Source organism: Pongo pygmaeus, chromosome 15 (assembly GCF_028885625.2).
Source record: "Pongo pygmaeus isolate AG05252 chromosome 15, NHGRI_mPonPyg2-v2.0_pri, whole genome shotgun sequence".
Taxonomy (NCBI): Eukaryota; Metazoa; Chordata; class Mammalia; order Primates; family Hominidae; genus Pongo; species Pongo pygmaeus.
Window position 1 is genome coordinate 79,393,319 of NC_072388.2, and position 25,157 is coordinate 79,418,475.

The 25,157-nt window shown below is 40.5% G+C and overlaps 1 long non-coding RNA gene across 1 annotated transcript; it reads left to right on the forward strand.

The window, feature by feature from the left end:
* The first annotated feature begins 2,411 nt into the window (after window positions 1-2,411).
* Window positions 2,412-22,277, forward strand: LOC134738163 (uncharacterized). Its single transcript, XR_010123774.1, has 3 exons — window positions 2,412-2,540; window positions 19,007-19,167; window positions 22,132-22,277. It is a non-coding gene; the product is annotated as an uncharacterized LOC134738163 (long non-coding RNA).
* The last annotated feature ends 2,880 nt before the right edge of the window (window positions 22,278-25,157 follow it).

The following is a 25,157-nucleotide window of genomic DNA, read 5'->3' on the forward strand; positions in this document are numbered from 1 at the left end:
AGATGCACATAATTTCAGAGGACATGTGATAATTTAATACATTCATATAACCTGTAAAAATCAAATTAATGTACTTGTGATATCTGTCACATTAAATATTTGCCTTTTCTTTATGCTAAAAACATTCAAATTATTCTCTTCTAGCTATTTTTAAATGTACAACAGATTATTGAAAACTATGGTCACCCTACTGATCTATCTAACATTTAGGTCTTATTTCTTCTATTAAACTGTGTATTTGTATTCATTAATAAACTTCTCTTCATACACTCCTCCCCACTACCCTTCCCAGTCTCCCACTCTTTCTTGAGCCTTTCATAGTACCAAGCACAATGACTTGTCTAGAGTAAGTGTTCAATAAAGAGTTGACTTGTTTTGTTGTTAAATGACATCACAACCCAATGCATGGCTTTTGTGCTATGTCTAGCAACTGAGTATTTAGTCTGTTGTTCCCAATAAACATTTGCATAGTGTGCCAAGCATTGTGCAAGGCCCAGGTGTTCCTGGTTGTCAAGCAGAGTACAGTCTGGGTAAGTCAGGTTTGTAATTATGATAGCACTTACTGCACTATATTAAGATTTACGAGAGTACACTATGGGACCAAGGAAGGGTGGCCAACTTCATTTGGGGAAGCAACTTTACAACTTCATAATTATAATTGCAACTTTAAAACACATAGAAATTTTCCAGGCAGAAAAAAGTGGGAAAGACTACTGTAGGTCACAAGAACATCATGTACAAAAGTACAGAGTCAGGAAAAAGCAGATGGGTTTGAAGATTAGCAAAGCATTAAGTATGGATAGAATTTAGGTTGGTTAGGAGTTGGGTGATGAGAGATGAAGCTGCAGCTGAATTGAGAGGATCCTTGTATGAAGCCTGGAGGAGCCAATGAACTGAGATATTATTCTGAGGAGATCAAGAAACGAGTGGGAGTTTTTAAGCCTGGGCGAATTGTAATTGGATATTTTATTTGAGGGTGGCCATCTCATGACAGTGAGGAGATTAGAATAAGGAAAAATAATTTGATTATAGAAAGACCACTTAGGAAACAGTTGAAATGATTCAAGTCCAAAATGATAAAGGCCTGGCTATGATGAGGGCTGGACTGGAAAGACATTTTTGCAATAGAGTTCATAGGACCTGCTAAGTCAGTGGATGGAAAATGTAGAGGGGATGAAGATAAAGCAAGTCTGCACTTTGCCTAAGTTGGGAGCCCAGTGGGATTGGTGACCTAAAATAGGAGAAAAGACAGGTTCCATCTGCAAAGGACAGGGCTCTGAACTTGAGCCTTGCCTGTTCCACCCATTGCTCTGCAATCCTGAGTGAGATACTTCACCTTTCTGAAACACAGTTACACCATCTATAAAATGGAAAAATACTATCTACTTCATGGGATTGTTTTGAGGTTAAACAGAAGTAAAAGATAAAAATGTCTAGCTTACTGCCTGGCCCATAGAAGCTATTTGATAAATACATTTTGAATAAAGCAAACAGAGAAATAGAATGAATAGCACAGACTGGGGTTTAAATCTAGCTGGTTATATAACGTTGAGTGTGTTACCTAAACTCCTTGACATTCTGCTTCTTCATTTGTAAAATAGTGAAAATTTGAGCTGCCTCACCGGGTTGTTGGGAAGATTAAACCTGAACCCATATGCAGAGCCTGATGTACACTGACAGATCGTAGGCACTCAATCAATTTGTATTGAATAAAAGTATGAATTAATTCAAATGAGCTTAGTAATCTTGTTTAAAGAAGCAGAAAAATATACACCCCCTTTAGTAAATATTACACACACATGCATACACCTACTCATAAAAGAGGATGTTAAATCTCTTTAAGTGGTAAGTTTCCATTATTTGTAAAGTCAAGTTACTTAGAAATGGTTATTCTTCAATAATGTAAAAAAAAAAATGGCATGCTTCTCTAATCTAATTGTATTGCATGAAAAACAAAGTCAAGTACACAACGAAATCTTCCTGCAGAGTATAGGTGATCTGCATAACTTTTACCCCAAAGAAGTGGTACACAGACTGAAAAAACTTGAGAACCATGATTATTAAAGAACCCAAGTGCTACCAGCATTGATTGTCTGATTGTGTGTCTTTAATTTGTTGCTGATACTATTCCTGCTTGAATAAATGCATTTTATTTTGTATATTGTGGCTACTGTAGATACTGCTAGCTGCACCACACTCCTGTCTACTCTACTCTCTTTTAGTAATTGAGTCAATTTGTATCCACTCTCCATCATTTCCCCCACCTCCCCACTTTTAGGAACATGGCCTCCCAGCTACAGACTACATTTACCAGCATCCCTTGAAGCTAAGTATGTTCATGTGATGAGATTCTGGGCAATGGAGGAGGAGTGGAATTTATATGTCACTTCCTTGAAGACACCTGCCCTGAAGTCTTTCTCCAGCAGCGCTGAGGAGTACGACATTCAGGAAATGGCAATGCGGCAGTAAGGAAGGAATCTGTGCCCTTTAATGACCTAGAGGAGTAGATCCACTTCGCCACCTGGACCGGCCAGACTAATGTGAGAAATACACTTCTATCTATGTAAGCCAGTACATTTGGGGGTTTCTTTGTAATAGCATCTCAACCTCTATCCATGGAATGCAAGATTTTGTCTTATTTTTCAAGCAAAAAAAGTTGTTTCAATGGTAAACTTTGCCTTTAGGACTTCTAGGACGGATGGATTTTTAAATGACACAGTCTGATGTGTCAGGCTGAACTTCCCAAATACCCATTATCATACCAAGGTTATTACCAAGGACCTTTCTATCATCTTTTATTTGATAATGGTATTTTGATTTTGAATGGCAAGTTCTTATGTGCCAACTGGGTTGATTTTCATTATGATTGTTTTTTGTAATGAAGTAGCAGTTTTTCAGTTTCTTTTACTAACTTTGCCAGTGAATGCTTGTCGAATAATACAAAGACTGTTCAAGTTGCCTTATCTCTGTTATTGGACTTCACCATAAATTAGATTTTAAAAAATGGAGGGTCTCAGAAGAGAATGTCTAAAAAAATAAGAAATGGTTCATCAATTTTTAACTTTGAAATAACAGTATCAATTTTGTATACCGTAATTACCAATTTCCATCTGAAAATTTGTTTTGACTAACAGGCAGAACTAGAAATAGAATTTTATTATGTTGTTTTGCCACTCTTGGCAATTGGGAAAAAATAGGATTCAAGATTCTAGTTCCACATACCTTTTGTAATAGGGTACCCTGCATCAGAACTTTTATTGTTGGTGTAATGAGGAGCTATGAAATTGTTTAGATGTCAAAAATAAAGTCAATAAAAAGACATGTAACATAAAAGAATGAGAACACCAGATGACGGTGGAATATAACATAATATAGACAGAACATTTCAAAGTTATCATACATGGCCACTTATACAACTTATCTAACCATAGATAGAACTGTCCTGGATCAACTGGCCTGGAAAATAACTACACTGCTAATACTTCAGTCACTACAATTCTCAAATTCAGAGAAGCCAAATCAGTTTCTTCCCCTGGCTTTCCCAGTAACCACTGACAGCTGTTGTGGTGGAAAGAACTCCTGGCTATGACTCAGGAAACTTTATTGCTAGTCCTGGCTTTACCACTTACTAAGCATGAATTTGGACAGGTCATGTAACCTCTGTGCAGAGTGATTATGAACTTCAGAATAAGATAATCTATGGGAAGTATTTTGGAAAATAAGAATAAGATAATCTATGGGAAGTATTTAGGAACTAAAAAGTTTTATGCAAATATACGCGCGTGCGTGTGTGCGCAAAATAACTCACATTGTAAATTCAAAGCCAAGTATAAATTTATATTTGCTTATATATGAAAATATATACATATGATATATATACATATGAACACAAATATACGTATATATACATGACCACATGTGTGGGTGGGTGTGTGTGTGTAAAAACACATTACCTAAATTAAAAGCTTTTACTCCTCAGGATTTATGCCCTGGCTGCTTCTAAAACGACTCGAGGCAGCAGTTATAGATTAACATGCAATGCAAAAGTGCAATGAGAAGCTCTAAAACAAAACAGAGTCTATGTAGATGACATTTAAGGAGTAAGTACTTTTTAGTGGAGCCCTCCTGCTCTTTTTTGATGGCTAAAAGCCAAGCATAAAGGGACTTCTACAGTGATAAAATAACAGCTAACTAATAACATATTTGTCACCTGTGAACTCTCACCTTCCCCTTCCCAAATAAAAACTAGAGTCATGACAATGACCTATATCTCACCCTATGGTTTCACCCATATCCCATTCCTCTGTCTCTTGTTCCCTGGGTAATAAAGTTAATAATCCAGTTCCACTAGAGTATTCAGGAAGTACGATCTGAGTGGTAAGTCCTCATAGTGGAATAAAAGGCACACATTATGCTTGCACCCTAAAGTCAGTAGGATTGTTACAAACAACATTTTATTGACTTTTTTTTCTCAGTGATCATTAATCAAGAGATTAAGGAACAAGATGACAGTAATGAGAATAATCTGTCTTTCCTTTACTGAGGTCCCAATAATTTTCCCTCCTAAAATAATTTTAAGCAAGCTACGTTTTTAAAATACACGTAAGTAAATTAGGAATTAACTTCTTGGTGGGGTGGAGAGTAATACATATACCTTTGATTCATTAGCTCAGATAATAGCATTCTATTCTGACAACATCTCTCAATTTCCTTTGATCTTTATTTTAAAACAAACAAATGGAAAGCATTGAATTTTATGGCCTTAGTTCTCAACTTGAACACCAAATATATTACACTATATTTTTACTGGACAGTTTAGTATTGACAAAGCATATTAATACTAAGATAACTCTCTATTTCAAATTAAAACTTGCAATCACTAGATTTACATTTGCACTAGCAAAGAATGGCATTTAAGAGATTTGCCTCTCCCCTATCCCTTTCTAAAATGATAATATAAAATGTGTTAACAATCTGCACAGATAGCTTGGAAATAAAGAACGAGAGCTGATCACTGAATACCATTCCCATACATTGTTCTAATGCTGTTGTTGTCCTCATCACTTAACCACGGCATCACTCCAGGAGCCCATGCATCTCCAGGCACTAGAAAATGCTCACAACTGAGACATAGGTCTTTCAGAAGCTGAAATGTATTCTCCAGACTAACATTTCTGTTTTCTAAACTTTACAAGAAAATGGTTTCTAGAGAAGACTGTATTTAATGTTTGCCACCTTAGAACCATAATGTGCCTTTCTTCCAAGGGAAACCTCCAAAAGCAGTCTCTCATTTAGTATTAGATAGTATACTTGCCAAATAGGCTGCAAAGAATGCCAGCCCTGTTTTACAAATGGAGGCCTAAGTGTCATGAGTCCCAGCCTCTCCCCATGCAGAGAGAGCAAGAGGAAGCAGTGGACCTGCACTGAAAGCCACACATTCCACCCGTTTCTTAAATGTGCATTTGTGAGCTCACATGTCAATAGCAGACTCCTTAAGCATGTGGAAACAAATAGAATACATTGGGAACACTGGTCGTTGTGATAAGAATTTAACCTGTTTCTCAGAGCAACTACAACGGGATAAATTGTATGCAAGCAAAAACCGTCTCATTGACCCCAGACTCACCTGACCCCCTTGTCCTCTTGAAGTTCTAAATACCTGCCCAGATTGACGGAAGTCTGCTAGAACAGACTGTGGAGACAGAAGCCCCAAACCCTTCGTCTTTATATGCCCCTCTTCATCTGTTCAGACATCTCTTTTCAATCTGATTGGCTTGTGGTTCTCTCTCACTGCTCCTTGCCTTTGAAATCTTCTCTGGTCAGCAGTTCTTAGGGTTAATCTCTCCAACTTCCCCAGAGCTTCTACGCACATCCTGGGCATGTATGTGTATTTCCAGTGGCCTAAAGTGACAGTCTATGGTAGATAGCTTCTTCCAACTCCTTTTCCTGGAGACTTGCTTCTCCCTTGTGTGGCTTGTCTTGGCTCTTCTAACAGGCTAAGGGAGGTGATCTATTCTCTTTACCTGCAACTTATAAATCATGATGTGGTTTTGTTTTAGAGGGGTGGTCTGCATGATTGGCATATTAACTGCCAGAAAGAAATCTCAGGTTCCATATTTGAACCTCTACCTCATCTTTTAAGTGAAGTACTACCAAAAAAAAAAAGATTTATATTATTGCCTTTTCGCTTTGTCACCTTCCTACCCAGATTAGCAATATTTTCCTTTCTGAATCTGATTTTTTTTCCTTTTTTCTTTTGTGTCTTGTATAGTTTCCTTTAACACAGTTCACACTATGGGTTGTTTTTCTGAAAAAAAAATTATTTTATTCTTCGTTTCCCACACCATATAGGTTCATATTACAGAATGAGCTTACATGATTTCCAAGGAGTAATAATTAGAATAATTTTGTCATTTCCGCTTCACTTCTTGAGTTCACAAATGAATGCTTAGGTCAGATTCTGTCATAAAAGGCAAAAGGAGTTTCCAAGTTCCTTTGTTGGTGTGAAATTTTATTTATCCATTACTGGGTAAAAGCAAGAGAAGAGGTTAGGAAATCTTCAGCTATGCAAAGAGTTTGCTGTTACAGAATTGTTGAAGTGGCAGATATCCAATATGCCATTTTTGAATGTCACCACGACCATTTCTGATCACCAGAATATGATAGCATTATTACTTAACATGTAATTGAGTTTTACAGCCTTAGTCTATACACAGAGATGGCAAGAACACCTTTTCAAAATCATGTTTAATTGAACTTAACAGATTTCTGCCTAACAGATAAATATCAGCTTTCCCTGAAGTTCTTCATTTTTGTGAAACTCAATTAGTGATGAGATTTAACATTTTCAGCAATAAATTCATAACATCCTAAGTTTAATCTGTTGAAATCTTGAAACAGACTAACTCATCCCTCCTTCCCAATTTCTCTGGTTGAAGATGTAGTGAATGTCCTCTCAGAATTCTCAAACACTGAGTTATTTTTGAGGCAGAACATTTCCACTGGTTGCCCTTGGGTAGATACGCAGTATTGTCACATTACCTTTGAAATCTCTCTCGACTGTGACCCACATTCTCAGCAAGGCAACTGTATGTGAACACCTTGTTCTTCATCAACTTTTTTTTTTTTTAATGACATCTCCCTTGAGTATCTGGTCACTTTGTAAGGTCTCCATCCATTGAGTTGAGTACATGTGATACATATGTCTGTAAATTGGATGGATATTTTCTTTGCTCAATTTAGAAGTACCAAGAACTTTATTAATATATCCCCATATATTTCAGTTGTAAAGTTCACAATATTGTCCTAGAGAATTACATTTATCAGTATTTCTTGTATTTTTTTCTTCTTATTCTGTACCCCAGTTATACATATGTATATGTGTTTATACATTTATAGTTAAAAAGATATTTTCTATCTATCCTCTAACTCACAATTCAGGCTTTGATAAAAGAAATGCTTCAATTAAATACAAGATCTTAATATTCATCATTGCTCTCTGTGGATACAGATCTTGGTGTGCTATCTTTCTTTGTTTTTTTTTTTTTTTTTTTTTTTTGTGAGATGGAGTTTCACTCTTGTTGCCCAGGCTAGACTGCAATGGTGCTGTCTTGGCTCACTGCAGCCTCAGCCTCCCGGGTTCAAGTGATTCTCCTGCCTTGGCCTCCCAAGTAGCTGGGATTACAGGCGTGTGTCACCACGTCCAGCGAATTTTTTGTATTTTAAGTAGAGTCGGGGTTTCACCGTGTTAGGCATGATGGTCTCGATCTTCCGACCTCAGATGATATGCCCACCTCAGCCTCCCAAAGTGCTGGCATTACAGGCATGGGCCACCATGCCCGGCCCAATCTTTCATAATAATATTTTTCACATGGGCTGTCTGAAAAAAATCTTAAGAAGTCGTTGTCTCATTGTCTTGTCCTACCACCTCCAGATGCCCAAACCGACTTCAGAAGTGAGCTTAGCTAATAAAGGCTTCAAGTGTTTTGTCTCCCCCAAGATACCTTCATTTTAATCAAGAATGAAACTTAATACATTTCTAAATGGCAGGTTTCCAGATACCCTTGATGAGGGTAGGGATACCCTTGATGGGGGTGGGGAAATTGAGGTAGAAATATTGCCAGTGCTTTGAAAGGGACACAATGAAAGAGGCAAAATACTTGCAACTTTAATGACTGAAATTATTCCAATTAATAATTGTACTTTCATATATTTTTTCTAATATTTACCCTACAAGGTGGGTATTGTTCACAAATAAGGAAGCTGAAGCTCCCAGTTATTATGTGACTTGCTCAGGGTGGCAGTACAGAGAAGTGGCTGAGCCAGGTCTGTCAATGCCCATGCCTGACCACCTGTTCCTGCACAAAGACCCTGTTGGAAGGTGTTGAGGAAAGGATAAGTGAGAGCTAATAATTTCCAAGTATCAGCTACAAGTAATTTGAGATTTTTATAGGAAAAGAAGTTTGGACCAGAAAATATATCTGGAGAACCTAAAAACTCCCCTCTCAACATTTTCCTAAAATCTGAAAAAAGTGAAAGAGTAAAACAGAAAGAGCAGGGGCTTAAAGTCAGAAAGCACTGGGTCAAAGTCTGCTACTGCCTCTTACACTGCCTCATACCTTGAGTAAAAATACATAGTTTTGTATCCATGTTCTCCCATTGAGTAAAAGAATATAATGTCAACTCCATAGGGCCACTATGAGGATTAAATGATGTAACTTATATGAAAGTCTCAGGATAAGTGTTCTGTTTATAGCGTAAACTCAATAAATGGTCTTTACCTCTCCTTTCATCCATTGTTATAATTTATTTACAACATTTTATTTTATTTTATTTTTTTGAGACAGGGTCTCACTCTATCACTTAGGCTGGAATGCAGTGGCATAATCATGGCACACTGTAGTCTCAAACTCCTGGGCTCAAGTCTTAGCCTTAGCCTCCCAAGTAGCTGGGACTACAGGCATGCATCACCATGCCCTGCTAATTAAAAATAAATTGTAGGCCGGGTGCGGTGGCTCACCTCTGTAATCCCGGCACTTTGGGAGGTGGAGGCGGGTGGATCACGAGGTCAGGAAATCGAGACCACCCTGGCTAACACGGTGAAACTCCATCTCTACTAAAAATACAAAAAATTAGCCAGGCGTGGTGGCATGTGCCTGTAGTCCCAGCTACCCAGGAGGCAAAGGCAGGAGAATCACTTGAACCCGGGAGGCGGAGGTTGCAGTGAGCCGATATCGCATCACTGCACTCCAGCCTAAGCGACAGAGCAAGACTCTGTCTCAAAAACAAAACAAAACAAAACAAAACAAAAACCAAAAAACACATTTGTAGACATGGTGTCTCATTTTGCCACCCAGGCAGGTCTCAAACTCACGGCCTCAAGAGATACTCCTAATTCAGCCTCCCAGAGCACTGGGATTTGAGGTGTTAGCCACTGCTCCCAGCCTGCAACCTTTAAATAGCTGCAAAGGAAGAGGCTTTTCAAGTCTGTAACTACATATATCTAAATGAGTGCTAGACAACAGCTGTACTACCTTGGTTAAGAGCATCAGTTCTAAATTGTAACTGCTAGTTCAGATCCTGGCTCTTCTCTTTACGAATTTTGTGATCTTGGCCCATTGGCTCAACACTATTGTGTGTCAATATCCTTAGGGAAAACACTGGCACTTACTTTGTGAGATTTTCTGAGATTCAATCAAATTCATTAATGAAAGTAAAGTGCTTACTATAGTAGCCAGAACTCAGTAAGTGCTCCATAAATGCTAGCTGTTATTACTAACCAAGCACATAATAGATTTAGAAGAATCATTCTCAACAGGGTTGATCTTGCTCCCAGAGGACATTGAACAATATCTAGAGACAATTTTGGTTGTTACAACTCCGTAGGAAGCTGCTCCTGGCATCTAGATTGTAGAGGTCAGGGATGCTGCTAAACATCCTAAAATATAAAAGACAGCCTACCCTACAAGGAATTATTCAGTCCAAAATGTCAATAAAGCTGAGGTAGAGAAATAATGAGCTAGAAAAATCACCTTTAGTCAACAAAGATCCTGAGATGTTTTCTCCATAGGGCATTAGATACCACTAACCAATATTGCTGGCAAACAAAATAACCCTATGAAACTGCACCCCATCCAATACCAAGTAAGCTAATGCTGGAAAAAGTCAAAATGATAATTGGATATATGGAAGTATAACACTCTAGTATGTCTTAGAGTTATTTAAAAATACTCCTTTGAAAGAGTAATCTTTATTTCTAATTAGAATAACTTTTCTAAAATTTATTGAATAGAATTCTGAGAGTGATGAGCAAGGATATACAAAAGCTTTAGAGACTACAGGTCCTATCAAAATTAATGCCTGCAAATTATCTAGATTTCTTCTCCCATAGGACCCAGCAAGAAAAAATGGTGTACTTATAATGGATACTGGGTAGGAGAGAAAGCGGCCATGAATTTTCATGCTTCTTTATATTTTCATCCTCCTCAACCTAGCCTAGATAATTTTTGGATGGTGGGATTATTTAAAGAAAGCTAAAAGAGAAGGGCTCAAAGTATCTTTTTCCTTGCAGTCCTGATCTCTTAAATTTAGCCAGAGCTCTAGCTGAGAGGATTTCTTATCCATCCTTTCTATGAGCTTCTCTGTATCTCCTCCAGCTTGTGTTGAAGAGAGTATATTGTCCACTTGAACCAAAACCTACTAAGACTAACAGAAACACTTTCTTCATAAAAAAATAGCCTCTGAAGTCTGAATTTCCATAAGGAACACACCATTGGACCTGAACTTCATTACTTGGGAACTGATGGTTGGTTCTCAGGGAACTGCTAAGTAACAGTGAGATCCCTTTCCTTCTTCAGTCCTTGGTATGGAGGTACTGCTCAAACACAGAACAGGGTTCCAGTGATGATACATGAAAAGGTATGACTCCTCTCTTATGCTTGCAGGTGAGATTCACAACAGAGGCTTATATATATACACAGAATGTGCTCACTGTTGTCTGCCATAATGTTAAAGGAGGACTCTGTAATATTCCAATTATAGTGGGCTTAATAATGGTGCCTAAAGAAATCATTCCTGTATTAGTCCATTTTCACACTTCTACAAAGATACTACCCGAGATGGGATAATTTATAAAGAAAAGAGGTTTAACTGACTCACAGTCCCACATAGCTAGGGAGGCCTCAGGAAACTTACAATCATGGTGGAAGGAGAAGTAGGCACTTTCTTCTCAAGGCAGCAGGGAAGAGTATGCGTGTGTGAGCGCAGGAAAAACTACCATTTATAAAACCATCAGATCTCGTGAGAATTCACTCACTATTACGAGAACAGCATGGGGAAACCACCCCCATAATCCAATTACTTCCCTTCCCTGACACTTGGGGATTATAGGTCACTCCCTCTACATGTGGGGATTACAATTTGAGTTGAGATTTGGGTGTGGACACTGCCAAACCATATCATTCTGCCCCTGGCCCCTCCAAATCTCATGTCCCTTATACATTTCAAAACCAATCATGCCTTCTCAACAGTCCCCCAATGTCTTAGCTTGTGGGAGTTCAGTCAGGCTGGTAGGAAAAATTTTAAAGATAGTTATAAGAAAAAGACACACACCTTCTTTGAAGGCCAGGGGGGTTTGCATAAGCTCCAGTAATAGATCAGGCTGAAGGCAGTGTAATCCTTACCTTGAGTTAATTGCTTAGGGCATAGAGTCGTTTATCTAAACAGCTTGTTTACTCCTGTGGTCCTAAAACCATCCTTTGATAACTGCCCGTCTGTAATTGCTCTCTGCTTGGGAGGTCAGCAATGTCAATTACCCTCTAGTGGTGTTTACTCAAGACCTTTGTCATTTATGCTGAATAAAGGCGAGGTTCGCTGGCTGATTGGCCGGCCTGTGGCTGCAACTCTTTACAGCACTCTCCTTGGTGTCTGTAGGTGGCCCGGACTCTCAGCTGGACTGATAGGCAAAATATCTGTGTCCGTGTACGTTATTCATCTGTCATTGGGTCAGGGTCTGCGGGACAGACCCCTACAGCTGGCGCTCTGCGTGAGGAATGCTGCGAAGGATCACGAAGGACCCCCCCAAAAATAAAGGTGAAAAGGACCGCACAGTCAGTAGGTCAGTAAGTCAGTGGTGCCTGCTTGGGATTTCCAAGTTCAGGGGTGGGGGATTGTTCAGGCTGAGGTTTCATCATGGGACAACAGTTATCAGGGCAACAGAAATAGTATATAAAACTATTGAAACCGCTGCTTAAGGCTAGTGGAGCCAGGGTTTCGCAGGCTCAATTAAGGGACCTAATGAAAACGTTGTAACCCATAATCCATGGTTCCCAAAAGAAGGCACACTAGATGTAGAGCTCTGGGAACAAGTGGGAAGAAATCTTAAACAACATCAGGCGTAAGGTCTATGGGTCCCAGTATCATCTTTAACGTATGGGCCTTAGTAAGGGCAGCTTTGGCCCCATTATACACAGAAGAGCCTAAAAAGGCGAAGGAGGAGGAACTGTCACATACTTTACCACCCCTGAGTCCCTCAGCCCTGCTATCACCAGGGAAAAATAACAAAGAGGAAACGGAGGTCTTGCCTGAACCTCCTCCTCCAATAAATAGGAAAAAAGACAAGAGACACACTCCAGCTATGGGACCTTGCCTTAAGCAAGCGACATTAGAAGGGGAGCTTTCAGCCTGCCTGGTAGTGCAAGACTAACAAGGAAATCAGCAACATGAACCCATTTCTTTTAATGCTTATAAAGAGCTAAGAAAAAGCATTAAAGAAAATGGAGCCACTAGCCTATTTACAAAAGGAATAATTGAGGACTTGGCAGACAACTTCCGTATGACCCCATGGGACTGGTCAATGCTAGCTAAAACAACTTTGGAGCCTAGCCAATACCTCCTTTGGAAGGCAGAATATGATGAGTTGTGCGAACAACAAGCCAACCAGAATCAGGCAGATGGGCAAGACATAACAGCTGCTATGCTCCAGGGGAGGGGTCCCCATGCCGATGTACAACAACAACTAGATTTTGATCCCCAGGCCTATGCTCAAGTGTCTTTGTGCACTCTCAGGGCTTGGGACCAAATTCCCAAAAGTGGAGTTCAATAGGGATCTTTTATAAATGTTCAACAAGGGCCTCAGGAGCCATGTGTTGAGTTTATCAATCAGTTAACCAAGGCAAATAAGAGACAAATTAGTCACACCCAGGCCACTGATATCTTATTGGTACAACTGGCTTTTGAAAATGCTAATGTGGATCGCCAGCAGGCAATGCAGGCAATCAGAGGAAAGGGAGCCACACTCGGGGAACTTACACAAGCATGTCAGCTGGTGGGAACTGAGACACACAAAGCCAAAATATTGGCTATGGCATTAAGGCCTCCTAAAGTAAAAAGGGAGAGAAGCCAAAATTGTTTTCTATGCGGACAGCCACGTCATATGAAGAAGGAATGCCCCCATAGTAGAGACCAAAGTAACTCAGGGAAAGAACCCCCTTCTATATGCCCCCAAGGTAAAAAGGGGAAACATTAGGCAAATCAATGCAGGTCAAAATTTGATAAAAATGGAAACCCCATAAGTAACCAGGTAGGAAACTTCATGAGGCCCCACTACAAATGGGCAATGCCAGCAGCTTTCCTCGGTCAGATGGAAAGTCCACAGTCCTCTCTCTCAGAGTAGGCACCACTGGGAATGCAGGACTGGACTTACTCTGCCCCAGTGAATTAGTGCTTAAAGAAGAAGACCCTAAAAGGGTTACAACCGGGATCTGGGGCCCGCTGCCTCTGGGAACAGTGGGATTAGTCCTAGGGTGGTCTAGCCTATATGGTAAAGGAACTAATGTGCTCACTGGGGGGTAATTGATAGTGATTACCAAGGTGAGATATTGGTTATAATGGAATGTAAAGGTCTGCATATTCTTCCCCCTGGATCAAAGATAGCTCAGTTACTGATTTTACCATACTAGGTCCCCAAAGCCCACAGAAAGGAAAGGGGAAAGGGAAGTTTTGGAAGCACAGGAGCCACAGGAGTATATTGGAATCAATTAGTCACTGACCAGAGACCCGTGATTACCTTAAAAATTGGAAATAAGAATTTTACTGGCTGATTGGACACAAGGGCGGACATTTCAATTATTAGTGATCAAAACTGGCCAGAAACTTGGGCTTGGGTCACTCAGAAACAAAAAATTGTCGGCACTGGGGAAGTGCACACAGCCAAGCAGAGCACGTGCCCCCTAACATGCTGCAATTCAGAAGGAAGAAAGGCAATTATACAACCTCTAATCATGCCCATCCCTGTTAATCTTTGGGGATGGGACCCATTAGCCCAATGGCGGTCACTGCAGACCCCTTTCTAACAACGGCCACTGTTATTATTCCTCCCCTACCCCGATGTGGCTCTCTCAAGATCCTATTTGGGTAGAACAGTGGCCTCTGAAGGGAGAGAAATTACAGACGGTCCATGAATTAGTTGAAGAGCAATTAAAAGCTGGACATGTGGAACCATCTAATAGTCCTTGGAATTCGCCCATTTTCCTCATTCCCAAAAAGTCTGGGAAATGGAGAATTTTGCATGGCTTACGTGCTATTAATGTCAATTTGCAACACATGGGACCCTTCAGCAGGGGTTCCTTTCCCCCGTGGTGACTCCTCAAGATTGGCCTATAATCGTTATTGACTTAAAGGACTGTTTATATATATATATTTTTTATTATACTTTAAGTTCTAGGGTACATGTGCACAATGTGGTTTGATACATAGGTATACATGTGCCATGTTGGTTTGCTGTACCCATCAACTCGTCATTTACATTAGGTATTTCTTCTAATGCTATCCCTCCCCCAGCCCTCCATCCCCCAAGAGGCCCTGGTGTATGATGTTCCCCGCCCTGTGTCCAAGTGATCTCATTGTTCAATTCCCACCTGTGAGTGAGAACATACAGTGTTTGGTTTTCTGTCCTTAAAGGACTGTTTTTATATGATTCCCTTAGCAGAACAGGACAGACAAAAATTTGTGTTTACAATACCAGCTATCAATAATGAAAGGCCAGCTTGTCAATTTCATTGGCAAGTGCTTCCTCAAGGAATGCTAAATAGTCCTACCATGTGTCAGTATCATGTAAATCAAGCTTTGCTACCCAGTAGAAAAGAATTTCCTGATTGCAAGGTTATTCATTTATGGATGATATTCTACCAGCAGCCCCAATGGAGCCAATGCTTTTAAATGTATTTACCTCTGTCATAAAGAATACACAGCTAAAAGGTTTAATCATTGCACCTGAGAAAGTATAGATGTCTTCTCCTTGGAAATATCGTGGGTACATACTAACTTCCCAGTCAGTAAGACCTCAAAATGTTAAATTAAATATTAGCAACTTACAACCTTAAATGATGATCAGAAATTACTAGGTGATATCAACTAGCTCTGCCCCACTCTGGGTATATCTATGGATAAGCTGCAAAACCTGTTTTCTATCTTAAAGGGCAATACAGCCCTAGATTTTCCCAGATATTTAACCCCTGCAACAAAAAGGGAAATTGAGGAAATAGAACAAACCATCTCTCAGAGGCAGCTAGATAGCATAGATCCAGGCTACTCAATTCAACTGTTTATCTTTCCCACCAAACACTCCCCTACAGGGTTAACCGCAGACCCCAGGACTGTGCTTTCTAGAATTTTTTTTTTTTTTTTTTTTTGCTCACATACCAGGACTAAAACACTAGTTCCCTATATCCAGTTACTTAGTAAAGTCATCTATTCAGGCTGCAAATGATGCAGTCAGTTGCTAGGTTATGATCCTAATATCATCAGGATTCCTTTAAGTAAAAAGCAGTTAGAAGCAGTATTGCCCTTATTGATGGACTTGCAAATACCACTCTCCGATTACACAGGACAAATAGAGCATGTCCTTCCTGCTGACAAACTCCTTCATTTCTTATGCTTCTACTCCTGTGATCTTGCCTACACAAATAGTTCACTCCCCCATATCTAATGCTTTAACACTGTTTACAGATGGATCTGGTAAACATGGAAAGGTGGCAGTCTTTTGGAGACTACATAATTCACTCACTTGATCTGGATTTACTAGCACTCAAAGAGCTGAGACTGGGGCCCTGATATTGGCCTTGGAAACTTTTTCCACTCAGCCTATCAATATTGTTAGCGATTCTGCCTACTCTATTTATTGCAGAACCTTGAAACAGCCCTAATTAAGTCCACTCTGGAGCCCACCCTGTGTGCTCTTTTTCTTCAACTTCAGCAATTGCTAGATCAACGTATACATCCTATTTTTATCACACATTTTTGAGCCCAGAGTTCACTGCCTGGCCTATTGGCTTATGGCAATGATCAAGCAGACCTTCAGGTTATGAAATCACTGCTTGACCAAGCCACCCAATTGCATCAATTTTTCCATCAAAATTGGAGAAACTTATCTAAACAATTTCAACTTACCCAGAGACTAGCTAAACAAATTATCCTGCAATGCCCAGATTGCCAGCTCACAGGCACGTCCCCACCTTCAACAGGTATTAACCCTAGAGGACTAGAACCTAACCAGTTATGGTAAACAGATGTTACACACATCCCTGAATTTGGAAAACTTAGATACATAAATGTATCCATTGATACCAATTCTCAATTAGTGCCCATGCTTTACCTGGAGATTCCACCCAATATGTCATTAAACATCTTTTAACTTTTGCATTTATGGGATGGCCCACAAAAATTAAAACTGATAATGGTCCAGTTTACGCCAGCTCACAATTTCAACAATTTTGTCACACGTGGAATATCCAACATTCCACAGGCATCCCATATGACCCCCAAGGACAGGCCATAGTAGAACGTGCCCACTCCACCCTTAAAAATATGCTCAAAAAACAGAAAAGGGAGAGTATGGGTAAAGACCCTGCAACACTACTAGCACAAGCCTTATTTACTCTTAATTTTTAAAATTTAGATGACAAATTTCAATCAGCTGTAGAAAAGCACTTTGCGAAAACCTCTCAAGACATAAAACCTGCAATTTTATGGAAAGATGTAAACGGTAATATATGGTGTGGTCCAAATGAATTACTAACTTGGGGAAGAGGGTACGCTTCTGTCCACACTCCCTCAGGTCCTCTTTAGATTCCAGCATGATGCATCAAACCATACCATGGCATGGCTAGGACCCAACCTGGTACCAGAAATGAAGGAACTGACCTTACAGGACCCACAGCCCCAGACGATGTGGCTTCTGTGGATGACAAATCCCCGGACATTACCTGGGGTATGCTGAAGAGGACAACTCAGGAGGCTAAATGAATCCCGCTCCAGACACAGACACCATTCACTTCAGATAATTTGTTCCTTCCTATGCTGTCTGTTGTACATTGCAATTCACATAGGGTATTGCTCCTTTTTAGGCCCTTGCTTTGTCTGCAACCTGTACCTGCTACACTCTACTGGGCTCATATCTTAGATCTGCCTTTCTTTAGTCCTGTCACCTAGGCAGACACCCCGTTCCCAGGCTTTAATAACATGACTTCTTGGCTAGAAGGGATAGATTTACCCCCAGTGGGGTCCCTCATTAATGGCACACATTAGACTAAGATGCCAGATAACACTAAGTATCACTCCAATATCCTCCCACTACGTGTTAAGTTATAAAGGTTCTAACACTTACTGTGTACCTGCTCAAACACAATTATGGCTACATCATGGCAAAAGAAATGCCTTAACAGTCTTAGCTGCAGATAGCCTCAAACCGGGTAATTCAATCAATGTTGCTTTCCCAAACATTCCTTCCTGTGCTAAAGAACAAAGCCAGGAAAGTAATGAATTCCACTTTAGCTGGGAGGTCTGTCACAGGGGACAAGCCTGTAGCCTCCAGTTAGGCAATTATAACATCTTAGACTGGAACCCTCATGGCCATTTGAAGGACAGCCTTATTGATGTCCACATCCATCATGGCATCAATCACAGTTTCGTAGCCTTGTTCCATCCCTCTGTGATTTGGGCCAATGTGGGGATGGGATATCCCAGACCCCAAGTAAAGTCCATCCCACCCCAAGACACTTTATAGTGCCTGGGACATCTTAGTACTTCCTTTGACACCTGGCATGGGACATATCATAATTCCAGTAACAACTATACTATAACCTTTATTCATAATCACACTGATCAGTGCCTAATTTGCACTACCCATCCATATGTTTTCCTTATGGGAACTAGTATTTCCATTACACCCCAAAACTCTGCATTTGTGACCCAGGTGCAGGGACAGGCTTGGTTTGCCTCATGTATCACTAATTACAATATATCTAATTTAAATATTACTAGTGTCATGGTATTAAGGAGACAATCTGAGGCATTCCTATCAGTCGATTTGACACACGACTGGCAAGGTTCCTCCGCCCTTGCCACCTTAGAATGTACCCTATCCCAGGTCAGACCCAAAAGATTCATAGGCAAACTTACAGCCTTTATAGTCTCAGCCATAGTTATCCTAGCAACTGCTAGTGTGGCTGTAGCATCAATTACTTAAACAGTACAAATGCTGTTTTTGTAGATAATTTGGCCAAAAATGTGTCTAATGAACTTCTCTTACAGCAGGGTACAGACCAAAAGATTCCTGCATGTCTGCAAGCCCTTGAGGCTGTGTTGGAATATGTTGGGGAGTGACAAGATGCACTGGCATTCTGTCAACAATTAAACTGCAACTGGGAGCATAAACATATCTATGTCAGTTCTCTACCATGGAATCAATCAATGCATAGTTGGGATGAGGTGAAACAATACCTCTGGGGAACCTTTCATTACAATTTAACAGCAGACGTAAAGCAACTTACAACTAAAATTTTAGAATCCCTTCACACGATACATCTACACACCCAACAAACAGCTGTATGGAAGGGTATGCAAGATCATCTCTCCTCGTTAGACCCCCACTCCTGGGGGTCACTCTTTGACTGGAAAAGAATGTTGCTAATTATACTTATGATTGTCTTATGTTATTTGCTAATTCTAGGATACAAAGCTGGAATAAGATGAATGACCACTTCGTCTGACAGACCTGTTGCTGCACACATCTGTACCCCTCGGTCAACAGAACCCGATGCAAAGAACAGAAAAGGGAGAGATGTGGGAGTTCAGACAGGCTGGTGGTGTGTCCAGAATTTATTCCTTCCGGTGGGTTCTTGGTCTCGCTGACTTCAAGAATGAAGCTGTGGACCTTTGCTGTGAGTGTTACAGCTCTTAAAGGTGGTGTGGACCCAAAGAGTGAGCAGCAGCAAGATTTATTGTGAAGAGCAAAAGAACAAAGCTTCTACAGCATGGAAGGGGACCTGAGCAGGCTGCCGCTGCAAGCTGGGATAGCCAGTTTTTATTCCCTTATTTGTCCCCGCCCAAATCCTGCTGATTGGTCCATTTTACAGAGTGCTGATTGGTGTGTTTACAATCCTTTAGCTAGACACAGAGCACTGATTGGTGAATTTTTACAGAGTGCCGATTGGTGCATTTACAATCCTTTTGCTAGACACAGAGTGCTGATTGGTGCGTTTTTACAGAGTGCTGATTGGTGTGTTTACAATCCTTTAGCTAGACACAGAGTGCTGATTGGTGCATTTTTACAGGGTGCTGATTGGTGCATTTACAATCCTTTAGCTAGATAGAAAAGTTCTCCAAGTCCGCACCCGACCCAGGAAGTCCAGCTGGCTTCACCTCTCAGTGGGAAAAATTTTAAAGATAGTTATAAGAAAAAGACACAAACCTTCTTGGAAGGCCAGTTGGGGGTTGGTTTGCATAAGCTCCAGTAATAGATCAGGCTGAAGGCAGCCTAATCCTTACCTTGAGTTAATAGTTTAGGGCACAGACACAAAGGAATGTAGAGCAGTTTATCTAAATAGCTTCTTTACTCATGTGGTCCTAAAACCAACCTTTGATCAACCACAGGTGCATAATTGCTTCTACTCGGGAGGTGGGCAGTGTCAATTACCCTCTAGTGGTGTTTACTCAAGACGTTTGTCATTTAATCTATACTGAATAAATGTGAGCTTTGCTGGCTGATTGGGGCCACAGCTGCAACTCTACAGCACCCTCCTTGGTGTCTGTAGGTGGCCCGGACCCTCAGCTGGACTGACAGGGAAAATAACCGTGTCAGTGTATGTTATTCATCCATCATTGGGTCAGGGTCTGCAGGACAGATCCCCACATTAACTCATTCAGCATTAACTCAAAAGTCCAAGTACAAAGTCTCATCTGAGAAAAGTCAAGTCCCTTTCACCAATGAGTCTGTAAAATCAAATACAAGTTAGTTACTTCCAAGATACAGTGGAGGTACAGGCATTGGAAAAATGCTCCCGTTCCAAATGGGAAAAATTAGCCAAAACAAAGGAGCTACAGGCCCCACGCAAGTCTGAAATCCAGCGGGGGTCAGTCACTACAACTTAAAGCTCCTAAAATATCTCTTTTGACTTCATGTCTCACATCCAGGGCATGCTGATGCAAGTGGTAGGCTCCCACAGTCTTGGGCAGCTCCACCCCTGTGCAATATACAGCCCCCCTCCCAGTTACTTTGATGGGCTGGCATTGAGTGTCCAGGTGCACAGTGCAAGCTGTCAGTGGATCTACCATTCTGGGGCCTGAGGGACTGTGGCCCTCTTCTCACAGCTCCACTAAGCAATGCCCCAGTGGGGACACTGTGTGGGTGCTCCAACCCCACGTTTCCCTTTCCACACTGCCCTAGCAGAGGTTTACCACGAGGGCTCAACCCCTGCAGCAAACTTCTGCCTGGACTTCTGTAGCAGGTGTTTCCATACATCCTCTGAAATCTAGGCAGAAGTTCCAAAACTTCAATTCTTGACTTCTGTGCACCTGCAGGCCCAACACCATGTGGAAGCTGCCAAGGCTTGGGGGTTGCACTCTCTGAAGCAACAGCCTGAGGTGTACATTGTCCCCGTCTAGCCACGGCTGAGATGCAGGGCACCAAGTCCCCAGACTGTACAAAGTAGCAAGGTCCTGGGCCCAGCCCATGAAATCATTTTTCCCACTAGGTCTCCAGGCCTGTGATGGAAGGGGCTGCTGTGAAGGTCTCTGACATGCCCTGGAGACATTTTTCCCCATTGTCTTGGCAATTAACATTTGGCTCCTAGTTACTTATGCAAATTACTACAGCAGGCTTGAATTTCTCCCCAGAAAATGGGTTTTTCTCTTCTGTCTCATTGTCAGGCTGCAAATTTTCCAAACTGTTATACTCTGCTTCCCTTTTAAATGTAAGTTCCAATTTCAGATCATCTCTCTCAAGTTCAAAGTTCCACAGATCTCTATGGCAGGGGTGAAATGCTGCCAATCTCTTTGCTAAAGCATAGCAAGGGTCACCTTTGCTCCAGTTCCCAATAAGTTCCTCATCTCCATCTGAGACCACCTCAGCCTGGACTTCATTGTCCATATTACTATCAGCATTTTGTCAAAACCATTCAACAAGTCTCTAGGAAGTTCCAAACTTTCCCACATCTTCCTGTCTTCTTCTGAGCCCTCCAAACTGTTCCAACCTCTGTCTGCTACCCAATTCCAAAGTCGTTTCCACATTTTCAAGAATCTTTATAGCAGTGCCCCATTCGTAGAACCAACTTACTGTATTAGTCCATTCTCATACTTCTATAAAGGTACTATCAAAGACTGGGTAATTTATAAAGAAAAGAGGTTTAATTGACTCACAGTTCCGCATGGCTAGGCAGGCCTCAGGAAACTTACAATCATGGCAGAAGGAGAAGCAAACACCTTCTTCACAAGGCAGCAGGAGAGAGTGTGCATGTGTAAGCACAAAAAAACCTGCCATTTATAAAACCATCAGATCTTGTGAGAATTCACTCACTATCATGAGAACAACATGGGGGATGTTGCTTCCATAATCCAATCACTTCCCTTTCCCTTCCTTGAAACGTGGGAATTACAGGTCCCCAACTTGACGTGTGTGGATTACAATTTGAGATGAAATTTGGGTGGGGACATAGAGCCATACCATATCAATTCTCTAATCCCTGGAACCTGTAAATGTTAACTTATTTGAAAGAAAGGATCTTTGTAGGTGTGATTAAGTTAAGGATCTTGAGATTTAGGGCATTACCTTGGATTATCTCTCTGTACCCTAAATAGCATCATAAATGTCCTTGTAAGAGGGGGATCTGACACACAGAGAAGAGTAGAAGGCCATGTGACCACAGAGGCAGAGATTGGAGGAATGCAGCCATAAACCGAAGCTGGCAGCCACCAGAACTTGGAAGAGGCAAGAGATCGATTCTTCTGTGGAGGTGATACCTTCATTTCTGTTTGGTGAAACTGATTTTGGACTTCTGGCCTCCAGAACTGTGACAGAATACATTTCTGTGTTTTAACTCATCTAGTTTGTAATTTGTTTCTGAGGCCACAGGATGACTAATACAGTACATTGTTTATGACTGTGGATTCTCTTCTCACAGGCCTATATCACCCTAACCTGCAAAGGGAAAGAAGGATGTGAAGAAAATAATAAAGGAGGAAGAAGAATGAAGAAACAGAGGGCAAGAAAAAGAAGAAGACCAGAAAAAGAAGATGAAGCAGGATAAAGTGGAGGAGAAATCTCTTTACTGAATGGTAGGTCATATACAAATTATACTGGGGAAAAGTGAAATTTGGCCCCTAAATTCCACATCTACTTACATGGTGAACATTGAGGGTATGCCTAGGTCCTAAGAGGAATTTGTCTTCAATAATCTTCATGAATCATTTAACAGTTTTAATGGTAACTGTGATGAGAAAAATTTCAGTAAGCTATATTAAAACTGTTAAATGATTTATTTAACAGTTTCGGTCAAAACAGTGACCCCTTATTAATCAAGCACTTAGGGTTGATTTGGCAACACTAAACATCCTTCAAGATTCTGTTCATAACCTACTTCCTCTATAAAATCTTCTTTGACCTCTGCTCTTTCCATTTTCTGAATTTGTATTCCACGTACAGGAAGTATGTCTGTTATTTCTGCTCTTCCAACAACAACAACAACAAAAAGCCCAAGGATGCTGCTAAATACCTTAAAAGGTACAAGCAAATAGTTATGATAGTTTTATATCTCCTCCAGCAGTCTGCACAGGGCAGGACTATAATAGAGTCCTTGTGGTGACTGATGGACTAACCACTATTCTGAGGCCAATAATACAGATGGTCTCATCTGTTTCATCTTCTATCTTCTACCTATGTATCATATTGTACAATGGTGATTGATATTGAGAATTATATCCCTGAGGCTTGCCAGGTCTAAATCAGAAAAAATAGATTGATAAAATACATTGTCTTGCTAGTTGAGAAAATCTACTCATACATTTTAGGAAGATTTCCAACTGGAAGAATCGAAGCCAGAATGCATTTCTCATCATCCTAATTTAATGCAATTAACTGCAACCCTCAAGTCCCAAGTATTCAAAGCATCAGAAGAATTGCTTTATTAACCAAAGATTCATAGGTTTGGCCTATAAATTTACCTGAAGGTACCTACTTTCTGTTATTCATTTCCCACTGTGTGGCAAGTCTTAGCATAAACGTGGTATAAAACAAGCTTATTTTTTAGTTGATTATACATTACAGGCTTAAAATTGCCCAGAGGAAAGTCTGCATTCATGGGCTTGTTTATATGTTTTATATTGCTCATTTATATCCAGTGTAACTGAAATTGAAGTTCAGTTCTGTAAACTATCCCACAGTAAGTACTCAGATAACTGCCCACATGCAAAACATTAGGTACACACAGGGCTAAAGAATTTAGTCAAGAGGGCGGGCATGGTGGCTCATGCCTAAATCCCAGCACTTTGGGAGGCCAAGGCAGGCGGATTACTTGAGGTCAAGAGTTCAAGACCAGCCTGGCCAACATGGTGAAACCCCATCTCTACTAAAAATACAAAAATTGGACGGGTGTGGTGACACGCGCCTGTAATTCCAGCTACTCGGGAGGCTGAGGTGGGAGAATCGGTTGAACTCAGGAGGTGGAGGTTGCAGTGAGCCCAGATGGTGCCACTGCACTCCAGCCTGGGTGACAGAGTGAGTTTCTGTCTCGAAAAAAAAAAAAAAATTTAGTCAAGGACATACAACTGTTTGTAAGAATACTTCATGAGTTTACATTTAATGTTTATTATTTTTTTTTTATTTTTTAAGCATAAGAAAACCAAAGGCACATTGTTGGCATTCCTATCACGTCAAAACAATGAATATAAACCACATCATACAATTAAGAATCAGAAATACAGAGAATGGGAATAAATTAACCAAGGAACTCATTAACACACCTCCAAACAGAAAACTAGGACCTAAAATAATGTAAACCTTAGTGAAACAACAGCTGCTCTTATGAAAATCCATATATTCTAATAGTACAGTATTATTGCCTTTCCTACCTTGGAAAAATTACATTATAGTTATGTGGCCCATATTAAAGTTTCTTTGGGCTTTTATAAGTATAAAAGTATTTCAAAAGGATAAGCTTTTGAAACTGGACATTTAGCCATCCACTAAGTCAAGTCGCTTGAGAAAAAGTTCCATTTTTTTCCTCTGGCTCTTTTAGAATGTTCCAAAAGAATGATTCAGAGAAACCATAAATAAAAGAATTATGAGCAAATTCTTAAAATGTAAAGCACCTCCCCGTGTTATCTATATATCTAAACCACGATGCAGTCATGTCAGTCACCTGTCCCATGCATTTCTATTTTGATGACCTGAATTAGGCCTTAATAATGAGTAGAACTAAAAGGCCCACACACCATGGAAAGCTTAGCAAGTTCTAAGGAGGGGGAAAGGTCCTTGCTTTGGCTGATTTTACCAGGTTCCTTTTTTCTACTTTCCAAAATGAATCCAGTAGGTTGTAGTCTGTTGTTCTGTCTGTTAATGATAGTGCACTTAAAGTTCTACTAGCACTTTCTGGAACTCTTTAACCTCACTGTTGTCCTGAGAGAACTCTGCCCCTGAAGGGGAAAATAATTTTTCTTCACCCAGGGCCTTTTTCCTTGTATTAATATTAATATCCCATGAGAATATTAGCTCTGGAGGAAAGAATTTGGTGGCAAAATTCCATATTTACTCATGAAATCCACCCCCAACTTCCACTCACACATTTTAGTAGGACACTCAAAAGAAAAGCTCCCCATTCCTCCCTCTC